The sequence below is a fragment of the Trachypithecus francoisi genome, unplaced genomic scaffold (assembly GCF_009764315.1).
Source record: "Trachypithecus francoisi isolate TF-2019V2 unplaced genomic scaffold, Tfra_2.0 Lachesis_group13, whole genome shotgun sequence".
NCBI classification, from domain to species: domain Eukaryota; kingdom Metazoa; phylum Chordata; class Mammalia; order Primates; family Cercopithecidae; genus Trachypithecus; species Trachypithecus francoisi.
Genome location: NW_022681458.1, coordinates 66,762,496 through 66,787,161, shown reverse-complemented (window position 1 = coordinate 66,787,161; position 24,666 = coordinate 66,762,496). Strand labels below are relative to the sequence as shown.

Here is a 24,666-nt window from a genome sequence, read left to right as displayed (position 1 = left end):
ACTAGAGTAATTAAATCTGGTTGCTGTCTTACCCATCCTTCTCACTCCCCTCACACCTTATCCCAGCTCTGCCAAAGTTCTCTGACTCTTCATGTGATGGTGATCAAAGTGACTGACACTTTTGGATAGAAGGCTGCACAGTGGCTAGAGTGGACCTGAAATTATGGAGGAGGTTACATGAAAGCTCAGATTACTAATGCATTTTCTGTGCTCTTTGTTCAGTGTAGGGCTAGTACAGTGTCCTAGGGGTTCAAAACGACAGTATTCAGTAGGTTTAGGAAGTGCACGTAATGCACTTCCCTGTGGTTTTTCCAAATCAAAGCCCTAAGTTGGTTATCAACATACTGTTTCTGAGAAACTATGCATTTGGAAATATTTTTTTGGAATTTCTGCCCTAGCACCTTCTCAAGTGTTCTTTATTCTCAGTATCCCTATGCCTAGGGATTATCTTATAATTAAATTGCCTTTGGACAAGGTTTTTTCATAAATCACCAATCACACTCTCTTGGACAGGATCCAAGTGAGACCTGTTTCTTATTGAGGTCAGCTCTACTGCTTTAGAAGGGATCAATCATATTACTGTTATTTCAAAACCAAACTAAACTAACCCCCCAAAACCTTTTTGCCTCTAAGTACGTGTAACTCTGGCACTGAAAATGTAGACATCGGCCTGAAGTGTTTAAATTATGGTTTCTGAGTTTACAGTCAGACTCCGAATTTTTGCCAGCACATGGAGGGACAGCTCCAAGCACCGTCTCCTCCTGTACTGTAGGAACAAATCTAGAAGGGCACCTAGCTCCAAGCTTCCAGAATGGGCACATTTTCCATTTCTGCTGAGAGGCAGTGGTTCATAAATATGGTGAGAAGCACAGAATGAAAAGGTTAAACCAGTACATTTTTGCTGGATGAGGTTTAATTAGGAGATGATTTGCGAGGACCATTATGTGTGTGCTAAATTTACTGACCTTCTCCCCTCCTGTATGGAATGAAGCTCTGTGCTCTGTGCTCATTATCTTTAAATGTTTTCTTTTCTCTGTATCATCACCTCATTCATTTTATTTGGTCATTTTAAAATGCACTAATTTGGAGCAGTAGGCTTCATTGATTCTTGAGAATAGAACATTCAGTAGGCACAGCTATGTAGGCCTTGGGAAAACGTTTTATGGTCATAAGGGGCTCTTTGGCACTAAGATGGGCTCCTGGTCTTGTTGGCAAGGATTCTGACAAATATGCTCCCACTTCCCTGTAGGCAGCAGGCATGTCTGAAAGCCCTATAAACAAGTTTTAAAACCAAGTTTAAGTACTGACTTGCCAATTCTTGTCTATTTAGGGACAATGATCTATTTCGCTGATTAAGAAGAGTACTTTTCCATCTACTCTGTTTTCTTTGTCAGCCTTTGGACCAATTGCTGCTCTGTGGCAATGCTCCCAAGGGCAGGCAGGCAGGAAGATTTTAAGGCGAGGGCTGGGCATTCTAGAAGCACCTAACTCTGCTTTGTTTGAGCATCTGACCGCAGGGTTCTCCAAAATGCAGAAGGCCTTCCTGCCTCAGAGCCCATTAGGTCCACCCAGATGGCAGAAAAGAGCATAGGAAGAGGTTGGGTATGAGAACGGGGAGCCTAAGCTGGAAGGACAGATTGGCTGGGCAGTTCTGCTACTTCTAGGCTGAGGTTGTTTAGAGAAGAAATGAGTATGGAAGCAGAGGCTCCTCTTCAGCTTCTGTGTGGTCTTGTGTCCCAAGCTGCAGAGAATTGAAGACAATGAGAGGATCTAGATAAGGGTAGTAGAAGACCCAAGGCATAGGTGGGCCATCTCCTTCTGAGGTCTCATGTTTATCCCTAGCTGTTTTCCTTACAATCTTGCTGCTTCTGGTCTTTATAATGTAATGATTTGAAAAATAAAGTTTGAACTAAAAGAGGAAACAGAGCCCTTTTCACTGTTGGACAACTTTCCTCCACTTGGTTCTGGCTAGAAATTCTGCTAAAAAATTACGAGGGGGTGAGAGAAGATAGAAATAAAACCTCAAATGAGAATTTGTGGTTTTGTTTGTGTTTAATTTATCTCTGTCCCCCTATCTAGTCTACCTTAAGCAAGCAAAGCTTGATTTAAAAGGTAATAATTTTAAGAATTCTAAAAACATATAAAAAATTCAGCATGTTCTAAAACACACTCCCTTGATGTGTTATAAATATGAACTAGGTATCAAGGAAGCAATTTGCATGCAACTTCTCAAGGGTATGTCTAATTGTGGGAAGTGAGCTACCTCAAGGTGTAAGGGTTGGCCACTCTGAATGCTTGCTCAAGCCTTTAGCACAAGTAGATGTTTGATAAGTACTGAGTCCATAATCAGGATGTTTTCACTCATTGGGCTGCTTTGAGTTGTTGAATTTTAAATTGCCACTTGCAAGCAAGGCAAAGTTGAAGGTGAATGCAAGTCCCAGGACCAGCAGGAGCTAGATGAGCTTTGATGGGACTAAGAAAGATGGAGTTTCCAGGCTTTTGACATTTCATTCTCTTGTGATATAGCAGCTATAAAAAAGTCACTAGCATTTTCCTGTCTTCCTCACTGATACATACCAGCAATGGGAGAAATGAGGGTCCCAGTCTCATGGCTAATTTGGTAGCTTAACTGGTGAAGGAAGCTATGAGATACCCAGAGCAGCAGGACTCATGTCAGCAGGTTCACCCAAGCAGAAGTTCCCTGCGGAGGTGATTGAAGTGGGGAACTGTCTCATGTGAAGGTCCCTTTCCTGAAAAAACCCAGTGTGAATGATTACTGAAGGCCATTTCTAAAGTTATTTCTTTAATGTGCATTTGCTGAAAGTGGAGGAAAATGACAGATGCTAATGTTTGAATATTATGAAGCTCGATGTTGTACACATCAGGACATTTCACATTTAACTTAATGAGTCACCCAGGTGTTCACTGAACAGTTGCTTTCTTAAACTTGGAGACTGATTTTTTTTTCCTTGTGCAGTGGTCTGCTCTCTAAGTGGCTTTTTAAAAATATGTGGGATATTACGGCACTGAAAATATTACTGATGCAGATTTTATTCCCAGACCATTGAGTCTATTTAGGTATGTCACACTCATAAAAGCTCATGTTTATTGAAGAAGGTTACTAAATTTACTGTAAGGTTTCATAAAGACCCTTTTAGGTGAAAAATGCAGGTAGAATGGTTTGAGTGGATGCTTTATATACCTTTTACGAGCCCCCCAAAATTATAAATGCAAATGTCTTATGTAGAAAGTAAAAGCAATTTGTTTTCCTCATTAGGTGCCAGACAGTCGGGTAACGTGAAGATGACAGATTTGGAGATCTGTGAAATCAGAGCCTGCTTTCTTTAACTGAGGACTCCTACCTGTTCACATTCTCTATCAAAATGAACATTCATTCCAAGGTTAGGTACAGACATATACATGTCTGCCTGGTTTGGGAATGGTTCCATTTGAACCCCTGAGGTATTATTGAGAAGACTGCAATACATTTAGTTTAAAGCAGACACACACACACACGCAATGTTACAGAATACAGTCCATAATTAAAGATATTCATCACTATGTTCATTCAAACGAATACAATAAGAGTATCTCACACTGCTTCTCTTCATTACTATGCAAGACCAGAGCTTGTATTTCTTGATTTGGAATGATGCCAGACAGTCATTTCAATATTTGGGCTATATGCATTATTATTAATCATGATGATCATGCACTTTTCAATATTCATGATGCTTTGCAAAATTTTTATTAGCTGCTTCTCCTAACAGTTGAAATCAGGTCAAATAAAATTACTTACTACTCTCTTGCAGGTGGAGAAACAGAGGCACAGAGCTATGCAATGGCTTCTGTCCCATACTATGGATTGTTGGCATAGCTGGGAGGAAAGTCCTCAGTCTTATATTTTTACCCTCTGACCCTGAGGCTCTTCTTACAAATTCTCAGTTTTGAGAATTTTTATATTAGAAGTTTCAGATATATGTGGGAAACTAAAAAATATCATTGAGTAATACAGCATTGGATATATAACAGGTTTTCAATAAATATTGGTGAAAGAAAAATATTAGTTGGAGATTTAAAGCATAAGAATGTTAAAATAATGCTTTGTTTGTGTAAAAGTAACATATTTTGAGTTAATTTGTGGGAATTGGAATAGGACACCAGTTAGTGGGTAAGACGGATATATTGTGTGTCTCGGACTAAGTGATGACTCACTGCAGGACAATAACAAGAGTATATGCCTCTAAGAGCTTTTCAGAAAATGCGTGATGTTCTAAATGTAAACTAGCAGACCAAGGAGACAGTCAAGATGTATTTCCCATCTGCTTGCTTCAATAGATTTCTTTCTTCAGCTTATTAATAATAATATGTTAAAAATGTTTATAAAATAACCTCAGTTAAAATTATAAAGCAAATATACTATAATTAAAATATCTACAAGCCCCAAAGAGCCATGACCATTAGTTTTAATATTAACAAGACAGATTGTATTCCAGGAACTTAGCTGTTCCCTGTCTCTGGGGGAAATTTAACAATGTAATGCCATTTAGCTTGTGACCACTGACAAGAAAATCACATTATCCCATCCCTCAGTGTCTAAGTGTTTCACCACAATATTGCTCTTAAAATATCTGGATCTGGTGTCGTGGTAAATTCTAATTTAGGTGGTTTAAATATAGTTATTTCAATCTTTGTTCAAAAGATTTATAAAACATTCTAGGCCAGGCATGGTGGCTTACACCTGTAATCCCAGCACTTTGGGAGGCTGAGACGGGCGGATCACGAGGTCAAGAGATTGAGACTATCCTGGCCAACATGATGAAACCCTGTTTCTACTAAAAAATGCAAAATTTAGCCAGGTGTGGTGGCGTGTGCCTGTAATCCCAGCTACTCGGGAGGATGAGGCAGGAGAATCGCTTGAACTCGGGAGGCGGAGTTTGCAGTGAGCCGAGATTGCACTGCTGCACTCCAGCCTGGTGACAGTGAGACTCCTTCTAAAAAAACAACAACAACAACAAAAAACAAACCCACAAAAAAACACACATTCTAAATGTTCTTTCTTCAAAGTTATGTCATGCAGCTATATCACTGTTCAAAGAAAATGTGTATTCCACAGAGGACTACTGAACACTGTGGTGCACAGGTCAATGTTGATCATCGCTTCCTTCTGTCCTGCCCAGGCAAACTGGACACTGCTCATGTCATCCAAGGAAGGCAGGACAGACATTTGTCTCTGGTTTTAGATGGTCTATCAGATCATTCATCATGGAGCCCACTTTTTCAAACTTTTTGGATTTTGAATAATTTAGTAATATGAAGCAAACAAATATTCATTTTGTTTTTAAAGCTGTTATTATAGGGTGTCCTGAGAGTCAGAATTCTAAGCTTAACATAAACTACGTTTATAAAAGGAAAATGTTTTCTAAGTAGACTTTATTGTTTGGACATAAGTCTTACCCTTTGCTCTGTCTGAATCATCTATGGCAATCAAACAAGCAGTGGGGGAAGGACTCTGCACCAAACAAAACAGCCTTGTGATGCCTGAAGGTGTGGCATATCCAGGGCATTTGAGATTGGCCTGCATTTGTGGGGAAATACTATGTAATGTCCACATGATGAATTTGAGGACTCACTCAGTCAATGCTTACTGGACACCTATTGTGGGAGAGACACCGTGCTGAATCTATGAAGATTCCAGAATAGAGTCCTCATGAATGTTAGAAGTCTTCTGTATTTTCATCCTTTAAATTTGTTTACCTGAGTTCGGGATGGCTTGAACCTCAAATCCTGTAGTGAAGATCCCATTCTGATGATTTGGCAGCTTGAGAAGAGCCACATTGAAATAGGGAAGCAGGGGTCAGCCATAAAACAGGCATAACAGCACTCTGTTTATCATGTTCAGTAAAGTGTTGGGCAAAAGACTGTATCTAGGCTTGTGTGACAGCAGAGTCTACTTGTCCCTGTCACCATATCACCTGCTTTGCCAGCAATGCATTTCCAGTGACTGAGCACATTATTCAGAGTGAATGGGATTAGAATGTTTTCCAGAATATTTAATGCCCTCTTATCTTGTGAATGGTTTCCTTAGGCAAATACTGATTTCAAAACACCTTTCTCAAAAATATAGTTCTTTAAGACATAATCAAATTGAATGGATACTGCAGCTTTTCTTTTGCCATGTGTTTAACCACTGTACCTGTATGCTCAAAAAAGAAAGTCACACACACACACACAAAACATAAAACGAAACCCCCCAAATATAATGACTTTAAATATCTATTCATAGGCCATATTGATGTGAAGTAGTTTGAGTCACATATTCTCACAAAGACTTGCAGCAATTTGCAAATTTAGAATCACCACTATTCACTCATTTAATACAATTAACTATGAAGTAGGTACCATTATTAGTCCCATGAGGAAACTGATATACAGAGTGGTTTAGTAATTGTCCAAGATCACATAATTGGTAAGTAACAGAGCTGTATTATGGACCCTGGCAGACTGTCTGACTTCCAAAGCTTTCATTCTTTACTACCAGACCATACCCTTTTGGTAAAGTTGTTAAATTGCTTTACTATTGAGAAAACATCTACATGCATGCATTGTTTCTTTTGGGCTTAATCTTTCTTGCTTAAAAATTTCCCTTTTGAATAAGGTAAGAAATGAAACCTGTACATGTAAGAAATTAAAACAGTGCAAAAGAATACAGTGAAAAGTAAGTCTCTCACCCACTTCTGTTATTCTGTCTTCCCCTAGTCAGAGGCAAATCCTGTCCCCAGTTGCTTGCATATTCTTCTGGAGATATTCTACAGGATATAAACAAGCTTATATTTCCAATAACTTTCTGAAAGAATGGTTGAGGCTGGGCGCCGTGGTTCACGCCTGTAATCCCAGCACTTTGGGAGGCTGAGGCAGGTGGATTACCTGAGGTTGGGAGTTTGAGACCAGCCTGACCAACATGGAGAAACCCTGTCTCTACTAAAAATACAAAATTAGCTGGGCATGATGGCTCATGCCTGTAATCCCAGCTACTTGGGAGGCTGAGGCAGGAGAATCTCTTGAACCCAGGAGGCAGAGGTTGCTGTGAGCTAAGATTGCAGTGCTGCACTCCAACTGGGGCAACAAGAGTGAAACTCCATCTAAAAAAAAAGAAAAAAAGAATGGTTGAATTTTCTAAACCGTTTTGAACACAGTCTGTCAAATCAATGACACTAAATGTGTCCCGGAAAGCCAAGCAACTCAGACCCTTAAATAATTATATTCAGTTGGGTAGAGTGGCTAGCTTACGCTGCCCCCGACTATGAGGAGCACAGCCGAGAAGCTTACAAATGTGACATGTTTAGTCTACTGAGGCCCAGGTAGACACTGTGTTCAGAGCCCTTGGTCATTTGCTACTTGCAGCTTGGCCAAGTAGCACCAGTAGAACCTGCTTCAAAGACAGTCTGTCACAGAAGAAACACACACATTATTCCAGTGGGGACACCAAATTCTAGTTAAGATGAGGACGTGTCTACGTGTACAAACCAATTAAAAAGTATGGGGTTTAAAAATCAACTGTGGGGAAAAAGTGTACTCTTATAAATTTATCCAAAGAGCTACACGGATATTCATGACAACCATTTGGGAACAAACCTAAATAATCAACAATAAAAACTTGGTTAAATAAATTACATTATATATTAATGGCTATATGTAGCCATTAAGAAGATGACAAGGAATATCAACTGATATAGAAAGGTATTTACTAGATATGGCTTAGTGAAAAGCAGTATAAGAGAAGAATGTGTATACAAAATCATTATTTGTTATATATGGAAATTGTTGTAAGAGAGGACCTGGATGAAAGCTAGCAGAATGACTTACAACAAATATTAAGCCTTCTTTCTAGTTGGAAATGGGCAATTTTAATGGCTTTTTGGAAACTCTTAACTGCTTATTTAAAAGCTAAAACATTTAACAGTGAATGCTTTTTGTCTGTGTGGAAATAAAACAAAAAACTTTTTTAAACTTAAGAATAATTAATTAAAACCAGTTGGAGATTATTCACTAACCAGTTATTGAAATACTTTTTTCTTGGGTATACTCTAATATTTTTTCAAACATCTGCTAGTTTGTCTCTTACCTTTGAAATTGAACTCATTCATGATTCACTGATTAAAAGAACATGTGACCCCTTCACAATGGCTTTCAATGATTATCGGGCAGACAGTTAATGTTTTTAATTTAGATGTGTTGCCTGAGCTCTGTTGAACAGCCCTAGAGTCTTTCAGTTTCATCCTGATAATAATAATATTAGCTAATGTTGGCTGGACAATCATCTGTACCAGGCACTAGACAAAGTGCCTCATAAGAAAGATCTCACTGAATCTCTAATGGGAATGGACGATTAACTACCTCTTCTTTACAGATGTGGAAACTGAGGCTTCAAGAGGTTAAGTAACATGCCCAAGGTTATAGAGTTGGTGAAGTGGAGAAGCCAGAATCCCAGCATGTGGACTCTTCATCAGTATAAAAAGCTATGCTGGCCAGGCGCAGTGGGTCACGCTTGTAATCCCAGCACTTTGGGAGACCAAGGCGGGTGGATCACCTGAGGTCAGGAGTTCAAGACCAGCCTGGTCAACATGGTGCAACCCCATTTCTACTAAAACTACAAAAAATTAGCTGGATGTGGTGGCAGATGCCTGTAATCCCAGCTACTTGGGAGGCTGAGGCAGGAGAATCACTTGAACCCAGGAGGCAGAGGCTGCAGTAAGCCGAGATCACGCCACTGCACTCCAGTCTGGACAATACGGTGAGACTCCATCTCAAATAAATAAATAAATAAATAAATAAAAAGCTATGCTGCCATCTGTAAGACTGTTCCACCTCATATTTGATGATCAGACATTTTTAAAGTATCTTATAAATCCCATTTTGTAGACAATGAAATTGAGCCGGGAAATGGGTGATGTGTGCGTGCTTGGAAAGATAATCCATGGAGAGACTCATACAATCCAGCATCCCATGGGTCTCATCTCCACAATTAGCACTAACTCACTTTCCAGGAGAACATAAACCACCTTAGTGTCCTGCATGGCACTGTGATGAAATAATGGGAATGTGATTTTTGAGCCGCTCAATAATGGAAGAGATGGAAATCTTCCCACCTCATCTTGCTTATTGCTGATTGTACACACAACACTTGCCCATCAAGATCATTTTCGAAAGATGATTACTTCAGTGTGCCCAGGCCTGCAGGACATAAGTACGTGGGCAGTGATGGTAAGAGCTATAATTATTCTTAATGGGAAAATACGCAGGTAATGACTTGGATGATCATGTATCTGTAATGTATGAGTTCCAAAGCCCAATGAAGTAATTAAGCAATCTGCAAACATGCAGTGGGAAAAAGCCTGAAATGAAAAAGAACCAGAAAAGAAGAGCTCTTTTATCTGTCTATCTATCTATCTATCTATCTATCTATCCATCCATCCATCCATCTATCATCTCTCTATCTATCTATCCATCTACCTACCTACCTATTTGTCAGTCTTGCTTGCCTGCTTGTACAGGCAAATATTTCCAAATCTCATAGTACTGAGTATTCATTGGAGGCCAGTTATTCCAAGTTATCATTTCAAAGGGTAGTATTTATTCTTTATGAAATGTGAATTTGCATGTAGTTGTATCTTTATTGAATGCATTAATATATATAACTCCATCTATTGCTCAAGAGCAACAGCAGGAGGCAGTAGAAATAGCCCTGGCACTGAATGGAGTTTCCTAGTGTGAATTCAACTGCTTGGTTGACCTTAGGTTAATCTCTAATTTCTTCTTTAGGGTGATTGATGCCTGCCTCATAGACAGAGTTGTTGGAGGATTCAGAAGAAGAGAAAGTGCTTTATCATGATAGAGCAGTGACATGCACACTTATTAAGTATAGCCACTATTATTATTATAAGTCTGCTATAAGGCAGGTTTCTTATTCCTGTTTCATAAACAAAAAATCCAAGGCATAATGAACTGTCCAAAGGCATACAACTGGTTGGAGGTAGAGATTTCATATTTTATGGTTGCCATTGAATACAGGCAGTTGGTTCTAAAAACAAAAATGAAAGACAAAGAAAAGAAAGATGATTTGGTGGTTGATCTTGGCAGTATAATGATAAGCCTGAAGTTATTTTGAGCATCAATAATAGAAGATTTATCAAAAAAAGAAACAGGCTCTTTCAAATGGGTGGATGTAGCAAAACTATTTATAACATGTAAACCAATCGAATCCAGTGGGTACTTCTGGGTAATGCTTACCAATATATTAGTTTTCTGAAGGATTTATGGAGTAAAAGGCAGGGAGGAAATGGCTAGATTAGGGCTGTCTGGGGAGCAATTAGCAGCACTTACCGACTATTAAAGCACTTTGTCCTCAGAAAACAACAGAGAAATTCAGAGAAAGGTTTCTTTTTCCATTTGAATTTGGGTCTCTGTGGCTGAAAGAAAAAATCTGTTGCTGCAAAGTTTGTAAGACGTTGTCATATGATTCATTTATGCCACTGCTTTTAAGTTTCTATATAGTAGTACCTTGGGCTATGCTGTTGTCACTGTCACTAACAAAGTAGCTTCAGGTCGAATCGAGATTGTTAAGGGGAGACCTGGAAAGGCCAACAAAAAATGTTGAAGGATGTTATTGGTGGCCCAGTAGGTGGCAGCCTCCCCTCTGAATTAATGCCTTGCTGTTCCCTAGCAAGATGCTTCGGGGTGGAGGGACTAGGCCGAAGAACTCTGGCTTTACTTATTTTAAAAAACAAACAAACAAACAAAAAAAACTTCCCTTTTTTCAGGTACACTAGGGAACCTGGGAAAATGGCAAATAAGGAAGACATGGCTTAAAACTTTTACCCCGTTTCTTTTCCATATTGGATACTTATTTATTGGCTTCTATATACATTTAGATCAAGTGCTTCTTATCTAAGGGTATATTGTTTTGTGTTATACCACGCCAAGATGATGCTGCATCTTCCTCCACTGTTGGATATTTTTATTATTTTGTCATCATTTTGTAAAAGGTACTGGCTTTCTTGGATAAAAAGACAAAGAGATGCACTACATGCACAGGCACAAACTCCTTTTTTTTTTTTTTTTGGGGAAAAATCATTTTATGAATGCATATTTCCATCTGGGTGAAAAAAAATCGCAAACCCCTCTCTCTTCCTACGAGCACCTGTGAAAACTGACCTGCAGTTTGTGGCTGCAGCCAGTCCTCGTGGAGCCTGATGTTCCTACATTTCATTCTGAGGCTCACATTCTCAGTCACCCGGCAGGAGAACACCTGCCCCATCCTGGGCCATTACAGAGAGGGTCAGTCCATCTGTTGCATCTGAGGAGGTGGTTCCAGCTTCTACGGTGAATCCATATATTTCTGTATTTCCTGAATAAGGAAGAGGAGAGGAGCTGAACTGGTGGGGGAAGAAGAGCTAATAATAACAACTGACTCCTTATTTTGTACCAGGCACTGTGCTAGTTGTATATTTTATCTCATGTAATTCTTAATAAACAGTAAGGGGGTTGGGAGTGATAGGGACAATATTGATATTATCTCCATTTTAGGGTGAGAAAATGAAGGCTCAGAAAGGTTAAATAACTTGCTCAATGTCACTCGGTTGGTAAGAGCCAGGATATGAAACAGAAGCCTTACATTAGGGGGGTTCAAATTTATTTTCAATTTCCCTACTCCATTCTAAATATGTATTGGCATTTATCCTCGGGCTGTGTAGAACAAGTGTTTTGTCACCAAAACACCTATTGTGAACTCTTTCTACCCTAGTATGATTCATGTATTTCATCTTCTTCAAATAAAAAACCTTTAAGAGCCAGGAATCTGCCATCCTGACTCTCAGCTTAAACCTCAGCCACTTTTACCCTAGAATTCAGACTTGTGTAGACATCTCTAGAAGACTTGGTGGACTAATCTTTAAGAGTTTGTTTGCATGAGGGAGGAAGAGGAGCCCAAATTTGCACCAAAGACATGCCTAGAAGTCGGAGCAGGAGGGTCAGCAGGAAGTCTGTTTCTTAGACTGCCTCCAGCTCAATCTGAGTAGTAGAAATCAGGGACTGAAAATAAATCTGGAAGTTGTTTGCAATCCTGGTAAGACATGGGGAACATAATATATTGGGGGCTGGTGTTAAAAATGAGGCTAGAATGGTATGGAGGAGAAATGTTTCCTAATTTCACTGCCGTTCAAAGATAGCTGGTCAGTGATACGAGTTTTGACTTTGACTCTGCAGTGTTGTTAGCAGATGAGAATGGATGGTCTTATCTTGGTGAATGGGCTGCAGTCAGAGAACCGTTGTCTCATAATTTTTATTATGGCTGAGTGCAGAGGCTCATGCCTGTAATTTCAGCACTTTGGGAGGCCGAGGCAGGTGGATCACTTGAGGTCGGGAGTTCAAGACCAGCCTGGCCAACATGGTGAAACCCTGTCTCTAATAAAAATACAAAAATTACCCAGACGTGGTGGCATGCGCCTGTGATTCCAGCTACTCGGGAGGTTGAGGCAGGAGAATCACTTAAACCCAGTATGCTGAGGTTGCAATGAGCCAAGATGATGCCATTGCACTCCTGCCTGGGAGACAAGAGAGAGACTCTGTCTCAAAAAAAAAAAAAAAACCCAAAAAAACAAACAACAACAACAACAACAACAAAACCTATAATTGTTATTGTGGAGGTGCATCAGAAAAACCCCAATTATCCAAAGAAATAATAGCCAAATGTTTTGTGTTGAGTTTGGCATTTTAAGGCAGAGGGCCCTGTCTGGTATAGTCTCAAATGATACCATGAGGGCAGCCCTTACTTGAGCTACTCAAAAGGCAACTCTGGTTCTCACCCACTTAATGGGTCCCTTGAGGTGAGATTCATGAAGAGGTAATGAACAGACAAGAAATCTTGCTCAATTAGGTCTTTGGTTGATATTAACATGATCTGTATTCCCTCACATTCCCCCTCCCCACCATCTAACTCATTTAAGAAGAGCAGAGTAATTAGTAGAAGAGAAGGGGACAGACCACACCCAGTCTTGGTGATAAAAATATGAGTAATGCTTTTCCAAAAATAACTTACAGAGAAAGGAGGACATGATTGTTGCTGCCTTCAAGTATTTGAAGGCCATTTCGTGGAAGAGGGATTAGACTTGTTTTATATGCCTCAAGAGGTAGAACTTGGGCCACTAAAAGTTATAGGGAGAAAGACTTCGGTTCAATGTCAGGGAGAATTTACAGACTATCAAAGCTCTGCAGAGATCGAAAGTGCTCATTTGAGAGAGAGTGAATATCCTGCCCTGGACATGTCCAAGCAGAGATCAAAAGCTACCTGTTGGGATTATCCGAGAAAGTGGGGGTAGGAAGAGGTAGAATAGGTGACTTTTAATGGTCTTTCTAACCCTGAGATCCTGAGATTCTATGATCATAAACTACTGGATTTTATTGATTCAAGGGAAAAAAATTTTTTTTAAATAAAAAACTTTTTCCTGTAGTTAGAAGTGGTCCAATAGCTGAGACAAAACAACAAAGCTTAGGCTTCCTTAACCCTGAAATTGACACATGAGGACTTCAAACCCCTGTTTTATGGGGTTGAAGATCTCTTAAGCTTGCCTACGATTTCTGCTACTTCCCAATGCTATTTTGGTGCTACTTCTGAGAGCAGCTGTGCTGTTTCCAATCTCTTCCTGTATCACCCTCATGCAAAGATTAGCTGCTTTACTGATAATCCATTGACACCAAGCATTTTGTGTTTCTGTAGCATTTACTTAAGATCTGGAAGTTACAGGATGAGGATACCTTTGTGTAACTCACAGCCTCCCTTCATTTTGTGCCTATTCTTCTCTTTACATTTCTTTTCCTTTTTAAAACTAAGACCACATTCTTCACATAGATCAGTTCTGTGAGTACCCAGACTTTTCAGGATCTGGTCTTCTAATCTGTATTAGTCAGAATAGGTGTGATAAATGTTTCATAACAAATTAACTCTAAAATCCCAGAGGCTATCACAACAAAATTTTATTTCCTACTCTTGATAGATGTTCAGTATGGGTCATTAAGGGTCTCTGCTCCAAAGAGCCACTCAGGGAACCAGGCTGACAGGGGCTCCACCATTTCAACACATCAAATGCTCCTCTATGCTTCTATGTCAAAGTGACACCTGGTTTCACTTCTTATAGCTCATTGGCCAGAAGATGCCCAACATAACTCCACTAACCCTAAAGGGCTTGGAAATACAGGGAAGCCATAGAGAATTTGGTGAGAATTACTGCTTCAGGTTCATACCCAAGTAGGAATTTTCAAAACAAAAGTGGCTCCCTCCCTGAAAGGAATTCTTATACCTCCCACTAAAAGAATGATATTTTCTTCTTTGACTTAACATTCCTATTCTCAACTAAATTTTGCCACAATTCAGCAATAACTTCTGAGATAAATCTTAAATTATGAAGGTAAGAACTCTGCTTAGCTGTTATATTTATGTTTGTTGTGTAACTTAATGGGCAGTATTTGAAAGTTTAGATGATATCACAACTATTCAAATGCAATACATTAGATTAGCCAGTAGTCACAAATTATTTCTGGCTCAGAAAAAAAGTAATTATGAAGATACAGCCTTTATTCTTTTGGTTTTACTATGCCTGTATATTTTGAGCTAGGACTTTATTTAGTCCAATCTTTAATAGCATTGGTTTGCGTGCCAGTATTTCCACTACTCAGGAATGCATTATTTACTTCTAGTTAAAGATGCTTGAGGATTTTTATTACTTGTGACAAAATTGATGATAGAAGAGAGATATTTCAATCTAGGTTTTAATAGTTTCCCAAATTTAATCTGTCTTTTCAAAGACTGCAATTTCCTCTGAAAAGCTCAGGTTTTAGATTTTTCATCTGTATCAGCAGTATGTTTATGAGCACAGAATATACTTTGCCTCTCACTTTTTTATAATTGCTATTTCTGGTCCATAATACCAGTTACAGTACTTTGTCTGTGAGGCACTTTATACCCCACTTTTAAAAAATTGCTTTTAATTCAGGCTGTCTTTCCTTGTCTGCTCTGATGCCCATTTTGGTAAAATTTTCTGAAAGATAACTCGTACATGGGCAGGGTGTCTCAGACAATTCCTATAACATGGTTAATGTTAATACAAGTGAGAAATATCTTAGAAACATATGCTATCTCAAAACGCCATATTTGTGCCTCAAAGAAACAGAGTTTATTAAAGCAATCAACTAGATAAAACCAAACAAAGTACGAACATCCTCCAAATAAAAAATGTGAAAAAAAACAATTTTTAAAACCTTTTAAGTTCGGGGGTATCCGTGGAGGTTTGTTACATAGGTAAACTTGTGTCATGGGGGTTTGTTGTACAGAGTATTTCATCACCCAGGTATTAAGCCCAGTACCCATTAGCTATTTTTCCTGAGACTCTCCCTCCTCCCATCCTCCACCCTCAGATAAGCCCCAGTGTGTGCTGCTCCCCTGTGTGTATCCATGTGTTTTCATCATCATTATTTGTAACACAGTGTATTGGTGGCCTCCTGACTTTCACCCCTTGAGACTTTCCATTGTTTAAGAGAAACCAATTCCCTATGTTAAATCTCTTACAGGTCGAAAAACTTAGACCAGTTTCTGTTTGTTGTATTAAATCCTGACCTTTACACTAGACCAGTCCACTTATAACAGCAGGGACTTAATTCAGTTCAGATGAATGACGTGAACTCTTAGAATTTACCTGAAAAGAGGTAGAAATTTGTTGAAACCCCAGAAGCATTGTATAGGAGAGTAAGTGATATTTGGTCTTGAAATTTTCTAAAAAAGGTGATGAGAGAATTAGTTTCAAATGATTAAGCAGTATTATTTAACAAAATGCCTGCAGAGCCACTCAGAAAGACTATGCTCTGGAGATAATAATGTGTCAGCTATTCTTGAGTGCAGGAGGGCAAGAATGGAACCCAGGAGGCCCCAGGTTCAAGGAAAGTAGTCCGTGGGTACCCCAGAGGTGGCCAGCAGTGAGAGTTGGGTAAGTTTGATAGTTCTTGCATAGCATCACTGAACATGTTACCATGGCTGGCTACAGCAATGGTGAAAGTCGGTGATGAAAGTGTTTGCATCACATTGCAACAGTGGGGATTTGCCAACACTGGTTTGACTGGCACTAAGCAGGACCTTCAACTCATCCAGAGTAAAGTGACCCATATGCTAGCTGACCCCAAGGGCAACCTCCATGATGACCTCCTCCTGCCACTCCTTTAAATTTATCATAAAAAATCTATTTGCACGAAAGCATTTGTGAACAATGCAGATTTTACTGAGGGTTTCATAGGAAAGAGTGAAGACAGGATTTACATTGTACAAACAAGTATATATGTTCCTAGACTTATGATTCTTCAACTTATAATGGTACACATTCAATTGAAAGTGTACTTCGAATTTTGATCTTTTCCTAGGCTGGTGATAAGAGGTACAATACTCAAGATGCTGGACAGTGACAGCAAGCCACAGCTCCCAGTCAGCTACGTGATCCTGACAGTAAAGAACTGATATTCTATAGAGGACTGTGTTGCCGGATGATTTTGCCCAACCGCAGCCTGATACAAGTGTTCTGAGTGCGTTTAAGGTGAGCTACACTAAGCTAGGGTGTTTGGTAGGTTAGATGTATTAAATATATTTTCAACTTAGGACATTTTCAAATTACGATGGGTTTATTGAAACATAACCCTATTATAGGTTGAGAAGCGTCTGTATCTCTCTCTCTCTCTCTCACACACACACACACACACGCACACACACACATATACACACAAATCCCTTGAGACTTATCTCCCAAATTTTCACCTGACCTCCAGCCATAAATTTGGCTTCTCTCTCACTTACTCAATGCAAGCCATATTCTTGACAAGTCTGTTACAGGTATTGGTGAATATATTTAGAGATGGACAGAGAAGGATTGGGTCAGTTTATGACAGTAGTAGATTCTTGAATTTACATTAGGATGAACTCTGCAATCATCTTTTGCGACACCTTTTCTATATTATGGTATTTACATGGTAATGCCAAGACCTTTGTGTACTTTTCTTTGCAGTTGTGAAATGAAATAGCATTTTATTTTCATCTTCTTTTCTATATCCATTCTTGTCAGATTATCAGGAAACAATGTTCTATTTCTTGGCAAAAAGAAAGTGGATAGCAAAAGGTGGCTACCTTTTCTTTCCCTGCTCCAGTAATTTTTGTAGGTGAGAAATCATATTTAGGCTTCAGTTTCTTTTTTTTTTTTTTTTTTTTTTTTTTTTTTTGAGACGGAGTCTCGCGCTGTCACCCAGGCTGGAGTGCTGTGGCCGGATCTCAGCTCACTGCAAGCTCCGCCTCCCGGGTTCACGCCATTCTCCTGCCTCAGCCTCCCGAGTAGCTGGGACTACAGGCGCCGCCACCTCGCCCGGCTAGTTTTTTGTAGTTTTTAGTAGAGACGGGGTTTCACCGTGTTAGTCAGGATGGTCTCGATCTCCTGACATCGTGATCCGCCCGTCTCGGCCTCCCAAAGTGCTAGGATTACAGGCTTGAGCCACCGCGCCCGGCCTTAGGCTTCAGTTTCAATAGTCCGAGAGACTCAGGGTTCAACTTGTCAGCATCCAAGAACAATGGTTTCCCCACATAATCGCCACATATGTGCTTTTTGGGGCTCTACCATTTACGAATGTCTACCACGTTTTTACAAGTATTTTTCTCGCTTAATTCACTCAATACACTTTAAGGTATTTATTATCAACCACATTTAGTAATTGAACAATCTGAAGTGGAGAGAAGTTAATTCATTTGTCTGGGCCAAGAGCTAACAAATAGAGGAACTTAGAGTCAGTCACAGGTTTCTGAGTTAGAAGCATAGCTCCGTGCGTATGCATGTGTGCATGTGTGCATGTGCATGTGTGTGTTGAGGAGGGCAGGGAAAAGACAGCAATCACAGCCTTTTAGCACATTCTTCAATACTGGTCCTTTTCCAACATTCAAAGCAAAAGGGAAATGCTAGCCTTACCTTGCAGTTGAGACCATGATGAATAGACAGAAGATGGAGCAGTGAAGCAAGACCATGAGATGTATAGAGAAAGTTATCTACTTTAAGTAAATAACTAGCAAAACTTTTAATTATTACAAAATCAGTGTTTTTACATTGAAGAAAGTTAGAAAATACAGATAAAAATAAGCAAAGGAAAACATCATGTTCCCACTACCCAGGGACTACTCCTGTTTATACCTTAGTCCACATAGTTCCAAGACAACACATGTATGTGTATATATGTATGTATTTTTGTAGAATGAGATCAAACTGTACACACTGCTGTGTAACTGCCTTCTTTCCGCTAACAATCTCCATGATTCCTTGACAGTACATTTGCTTGCTAGCTCCCACACCAAACTATGTATGTGTGACCCTTACCCCTGCTGGGACCTGCCTCCAAGCTTGCTTTCTTCCTCATAATATCAGAGTCTGCCTATGTTCTTTTTACAATAGCATCTTACTCATGAACAAAATCTTTAATCTTGTCTTTTTAGTCTAAAAATAAAAGACAATGGGATTTAAACAAGGATTAGATTTACATTATATATCATCAATTCTGTGTCTGGAGTCCAAACTGAGCCTGCGTAGGCATGCATGTGTCTGTACTGAAAGTTAACAAGAAATAGATGAATGACAGACAAGTGGTCTGATAGCAGGATTCAGCCTATCTTTTTATAGTTCTGAAATTACAGTTGTGTTCAGTGATAATGTAGGAAATGATGCTGCAGGGCCTCAAGATCTGACATGACTTCTGGATCATTACCAAAAAAGGATTGATGTATATCAGGGTTATTTTATGGTTAAGACGTAATTATTCTAGTACTGCAGATACTTAAACAATGTCCCACTACCTTCTTGCATTACCTCCTGAAAAGCTGAAATGTTTCTTGTTGTGTGGATCAAGCTCCTCTCTGTAAGGTGAAGCAAACATAGAGTCATTACTTGGTTTTGCTGATGTTTTACTTCACACAGCATCTTCGAGCATTTTAAAATTAATTTTATTTTCACATTGCTACATAATGGATATACTTATCTTCGGGGCACATGTGATAATTTAGCACATTCATATAATTTGTAAAGATCAAATCAGTGTAATTGGGATATCCATCACCTTAAATATTCATCTTTTCTTTAGGTTAGGAACATTAGAATTATTTTTTCAGATATTTTGAAATACACAATAGATTACTGTAAACTATAGCGGACCATTGTTTTTCTTCTTTCCACATGGTACCCTACTTTGTTAGACTTTATTGATTGAAAAATATTACCTCCAAAATTTGGTTGTATTGATGGAAAAATTTGTCGTTGTGAAATTTTTTTTTTATGTTAAAAATCTTAGCCCGTATCTCAGCTGGGCATTCCCATGCTTGATAGATGGTGTGCTGATGCACAGTAATTGACATTTGATCCTCTTTATTATGTTTTCAAATATTTAACTATTGACATTTCATTGAACAATGAATGCATGAGGCCTGTTAACTACTCTTGCAATTTTTTCTTTTTTTTAAGCACCTGAACTACACACAGGACAATTTTTTCTTGAAGTCTTTGTAAGTTTGTTGTATTTCAGTTCTTTATAAATTAGCAAGAATAATAACAATGGGCATAAGAGGGGATAATAGGACGTGTGTAGCGGGGTAAGAGGTTTCCTAGTGAATAAACTGAGACATTATATACTAAGTGTTTAATGTGCAGCTGGTCAGAGAAGGTAATAAATGTTATAGGTGAAAAATAAGATGAAATAAAAGACTAAACGGCACGTGCAGGATCCTCCAGTTCTTGGGTCCCACGACTCCCAGGTTAGTGCTCTTTGTCCTACTATGTAGTTTTTTGCTACTGTCAGTTCTTTAAATTTTCTCTACAAATGAGTGTTTGGTAATGATGAAAAGTGTTGAAATGCAATCTTGAGGGAGATTGCGGAACTGCCTTCCCAACTGTTGTAAAGATTGGCTCTGCTTTGTGCATCTGCAGTATTTCTGGATGCTCTTGTGTGTTGGGAAGGGGTGGACAAGTGGGGCTGTAGATCCTGAGATTTCTCTCTAGCCCTGACAATCTGTTACATGTGACACAAAACTCAACCAAATGAGAAACCTATCTCCTCACTGGGAGTTGAATAGATACTATCACCCTTTCAAACCACAGCTTTAGGGAGTAAGCAATATTTTACAGGTAAAGATGTAACTGAAAAGACCAAATTATTTTGATGATCATTTCTCTTTGACACAGTTCATAGCAGCCTGAGAAACTACAACATGGAAGTACTGAAAAAGTGATTCTAATCTAGACTAATGTGTGTTGTTTAGTATTTACTTTTGTCAGTACATTAATCATGTCTTATTACGCTTCACGCTAAAGTTATATTTTTAAAAAGCCCTAATGATAACATTGATGCATTGTCCTTTGTTGTGAGTATAAAGACTTAATTTGATGAATAGAAGTTAAGAAAATGTTTAATCTTCCATTATAGTATAATGATTGAGATTCATCCATCTGTTCCACAATAATAATAATTTATCATGAATGAGCAAGCTTATAAAATGATGGAGGCATATAACAGAAATTGGGTTTTCTTCCTTAATTTAAAAAATTTGACCTTGTCCTCTTTGAACTCATCCTATGCTTCTATCTTTAAGGTTATTCATTATATCCCAGATTTCCTCCTCCTACATTTTTCAATGTTCCCATTGAAAGGAACTGGGAAATAGAAGAAGACAGAGACTTGTAAACATCCCAAGCACTAAAATTTCCCATTTCTGTCTATTTAGCAGCCCTGTAGAAATGTGTCTATTTCTTTTATTTTCCGTTTAGTGTCCTTGAAGATTTTTCAAAGAAAATTTAAATGTTTGCTTTTCTGTATAGCTAACCTTGACCTGATGTTTCAAATTAGAGGTAAGTTTCTTGGAGTTTGAACTAACTATAAAGAAGATGTAGCCAGGCGCGGTGGCTCATGCCTGTAATCCCAGCACTTTGGGAGGCTGAGGCAGGTGGATCATGAGGTCAGGAGATCGAGATCATTCTGGCTAACACGGTGAAACCCTGTCTCTACTAAAAAAACAAAAAATTAGCCGGGCTGGTGGCAGGCGCCTGTAGTCCCAGCTACTTGGGAGGCTGAGGCAGGAGAATGGCATCAACCCGGGAGGCGGAGCTTGCAGTGAGCCGAGAGGGCGCCACTGCACTCCAGCCTGGTTGAGATAGGGGGAATCCTTCTCAAAAAAAAAAAAAAAAAAAAGATGTAAGTGCATAGTTGGGGTAAGCCAGGACAATACACTGGGTTTTCATTAAGCAACATAATTTTTCAGGTTTTTAATCTAACCTTGAGAAAGCACACAGGCAGTGACAGAATGGACAATCCTATTGAGCTATTTTGGCAACTTTAATGTCTACTGAGAGTAAGATCTCTCCTTCAGCTTAGGCAGAAGACAATTCTCTCCTAACCAAGAGAATCAAATGGAAACACATGACAGAGTGATTAGTGATCTGGATTAGAGAACAAACAGTACCTTCACAAACTGGCTGATGGAATTAGATGGAAAGGTGTCATGACACCCTTGGGGACAGAGGCAATACCTAAGAAGAATAAGCTCTACTGGCAGAGAAGCAATTCTGTCCAGACATTGATGAGTTAGTTTAATTTGGAAATGACTTTCAGTTCTCTGAACAAGAGGACTTGAGGACAGAAAGAACTTATTAGAAAATAAAATGCTTTTCCTGAACCCCAAGCTCCTTCGCGATTGAAGAATTAAAGATGTTAATGATCATAAAAGAGTCTAAACAGAAATGTTATGTGAGGAAAAGCCTAGCTGCCCTGCCATCTATATTGTGAAGATGATTAAAGAAAGCATATATACAGAAAGTTCAGGGAATTTAAAAATATTTGAAACATACAAAAGCTCAGGGAATTAAAAAAAAACATGTGTCTACCACAGTAATAGTTGCCATATTTTTTCATGTCTATTTTTCAATGTCACAAATTCTTACAGATGCAGTTGAAACCCCTATTTGTTCCTCCCTGATTGGCCTCCCCTCTTCATAGATAGCATTCTTGTGAAATTAGTGTGCATGCTTCCCTTCTGTATTTTTACTTTTACTGGGAATGTGTGTATTTGCACATAGTCTTAACTCCATGTAAATGACCTCATCCGGCGAACACATCTTTCGGCAACTTGTTTTTCTCACTCAGCATTGTTTCCAACTTTTATCTGTTTTTAAATTTTTATTTTTTATTTTTAAGGGACAGAGTCTTGCTCTGTCACCCAGGTTGGAGTGCAGAGGTGTGATCATAACTCACTGCAGCCTTGAACTCCTGGGCCCAAGCAATCCTCCTGCTTCAACCTCCTTCAAGTAGCTGGAACCACAGGTATTTGGCACCATGCCCAGCTAAGTTTTTAATATTTTTTAGAAATGGGGTTTCATTATGTAGTCCAGGCTGGTGTTGAACTCCTGGCCTCAAGCTATCTTCCTGCCCCAGCCTCCCAAAGTGCTGGGATTACAAGCATGAGCAACTGCGCCTGATCCAACTTTTATGCATGTTGATACACAAAGTTCAGCTTATTTATTTTAGCTGTTGTATTATATTATATTGTAAAAATATATCTTATTTATCTATCTCCTGATTGATGAACATTTCAATATTCATCAATTCATATTGATATTCAATATTTATCCAATATTATGCTTTTAAAACAAATATGTAGTGAACATCTTCTGCTTGTCTGCTTGGGCATTTATATGAGATTCTTTCCTAAGGTATGTACGTTAGAAGTGGAATATGTGGAGCAGGGGCATGTACATGTTTCAGTTTTCTATATATTGCCAAGTCGCTATCCACAATGTGTGAACTACTTTATGTCCCTACCAGCAGTGTATTTATATTTTGCCACATCCTGCACGTCACACTTTTTTTTGGTCAGTTAATGTGGTTCTCTAAGGTTTTTAATATCAAAAGAGTCCTAAATGGCTTTTTTCAGGTCCAAGAATCGATTCCCAATACACAGAATTGTATTCCACTATGATACGTCTGTTCTACTCTAATTAAATTGCTATTTCGTTAGTGCTTGACTTTAATTGTAGCCTGGTACTGCACCCATCTCAGGCTTTTAAATGTTGATATTTAATTTCTGGTCAAGGAATAATACAAAATTTTATTATTTTCAGATCTTTAATGTCAGATACATAGACTTTACAACTTGGCAGGAATGCCATGTGTAATTCTTGCCATCTGAATAAAAAATAGTTTATGGCATCTAATCTCTGCAAGACAGAATATGTCTTTTGTGGGGCCCCTAGTCTTCTGCTAAGGGGCTTTGGGAAAATTAAGGAAGCCAGCCCCACCCTGGCTTACTTTCTGGGAGTATAATGGGCTCTGTAGTCTTCTCTGCCAGTCCTAATTCCAATTATCCTACCTACCTCTCCATGGTAAAGAGGGAAATTCAAAGGTTCTATAGACTTGAAACAAGCCCCAAACCTGGTAACCTAACACACAGACAGAACCATTTCTGGATTCATTCTTCCCAGGGTAGAGAGAAGTACTCTTAAGAAATGACATCTTGCAGAAAGATGAGTCTCCACAAGCCATTGTAAACTTGAGAAAAGAACTTGAATTTGAGAACGCAAACCTGAGGCTAAACCAATACATTTATCACCCAGCTGAGAAGCAAATAGAAACAACCTGGTTTGGGTGAATTAATGAATGAGTATCTAATTATATGTGCTTATTTTAATAGAAAGTTACAGTCATATGAAGAATAAAGGAGTAACATATGACACAAAAGCAAAGCCAAAATAACCAGAAGAGCTCCCAGCAAGGTTATGTTGCAGAATCCTCATCCTCTGTGTCTCTTTCCAAGTGCCATAGTGGTTGTAACCTGCCGGGAGGGCTTTTCCTCCCTTAAGCTTCTTCGGTAAACAAAAGAGTTGAAATAAAAGCTGCTGAATGAAAATGAATACAGGTTTATGGCTAGAGAAACCTGTCTGGGTAGATGAACTTATCTTATAGAGAGTCCCCCAAAAAGAGAAACAGTGGACACATTATTGCCAAGTAAACCTGGCTTTTTAACACCTTTCCAGATAAGCTCAGCCAAGAAACAGGAAGATCTGTCCAGTGTCAGGACAGGGCTTTGGAATTTAGAAGAAATTTTGCTTTTACAAAATGGAGGCAAGGTGGCCACTGGGCCAGAGACACTGGAAGGTGGTGGCTCACGGAGATTCACTCTAGGTCAAGTCCCTTGTAAAATTATAGGGACTCCCTTTCCCCATTTCACATTCACAGAATGACTGCAAAACTTATGTTTATTTATATTAAGCAGTATTTGCATATGCCAGGACATTTATGTATATGAACTCCTTCAACTCTTACAAAAATCATATCTATTTTGCTGATGGGGAAACTAAGGCACAGACAGGTTAAAAAACTAGATGAAGACTGCAGAGCGGGGATTTGAAGTTGGGGCTGCAGTCTATGTTCTTAACCACTGCATTTTAGTGCCCCTTGCTTAAAGCATTGTTTACTGCCTCTTTCAAGATGTTACATAAATAAGAAACATAAAGCTGCATATTTCAACTCGAGTGATCATTTCCACTTGGTTCTGTTATCTTCTAA

The 24,666-nt window shown here is 38.9% G+C and overlaps 1 long non-coding RNA gene across 1 annotated transcript; it reads left to right on the top strand.

Moving 5' to 3' along the window:
• The first annotated feature begins 9,178 nt into the window (after window positions 1-9,178).
• Window positions 9,179-23,963, top strand: LOC117095375. The gene is made up of 3 exons (XR_004441943.1): window positions 9,179-9,264; window positions 16,462-16,631; window positions 23,792-23,963. It is a non-coding gene; the product is annotated as an uncharacterized LOC117095375 (long non-coding RNA).
• Window positions 23,964-24,666: the final 703 nt, after the last annotated feature.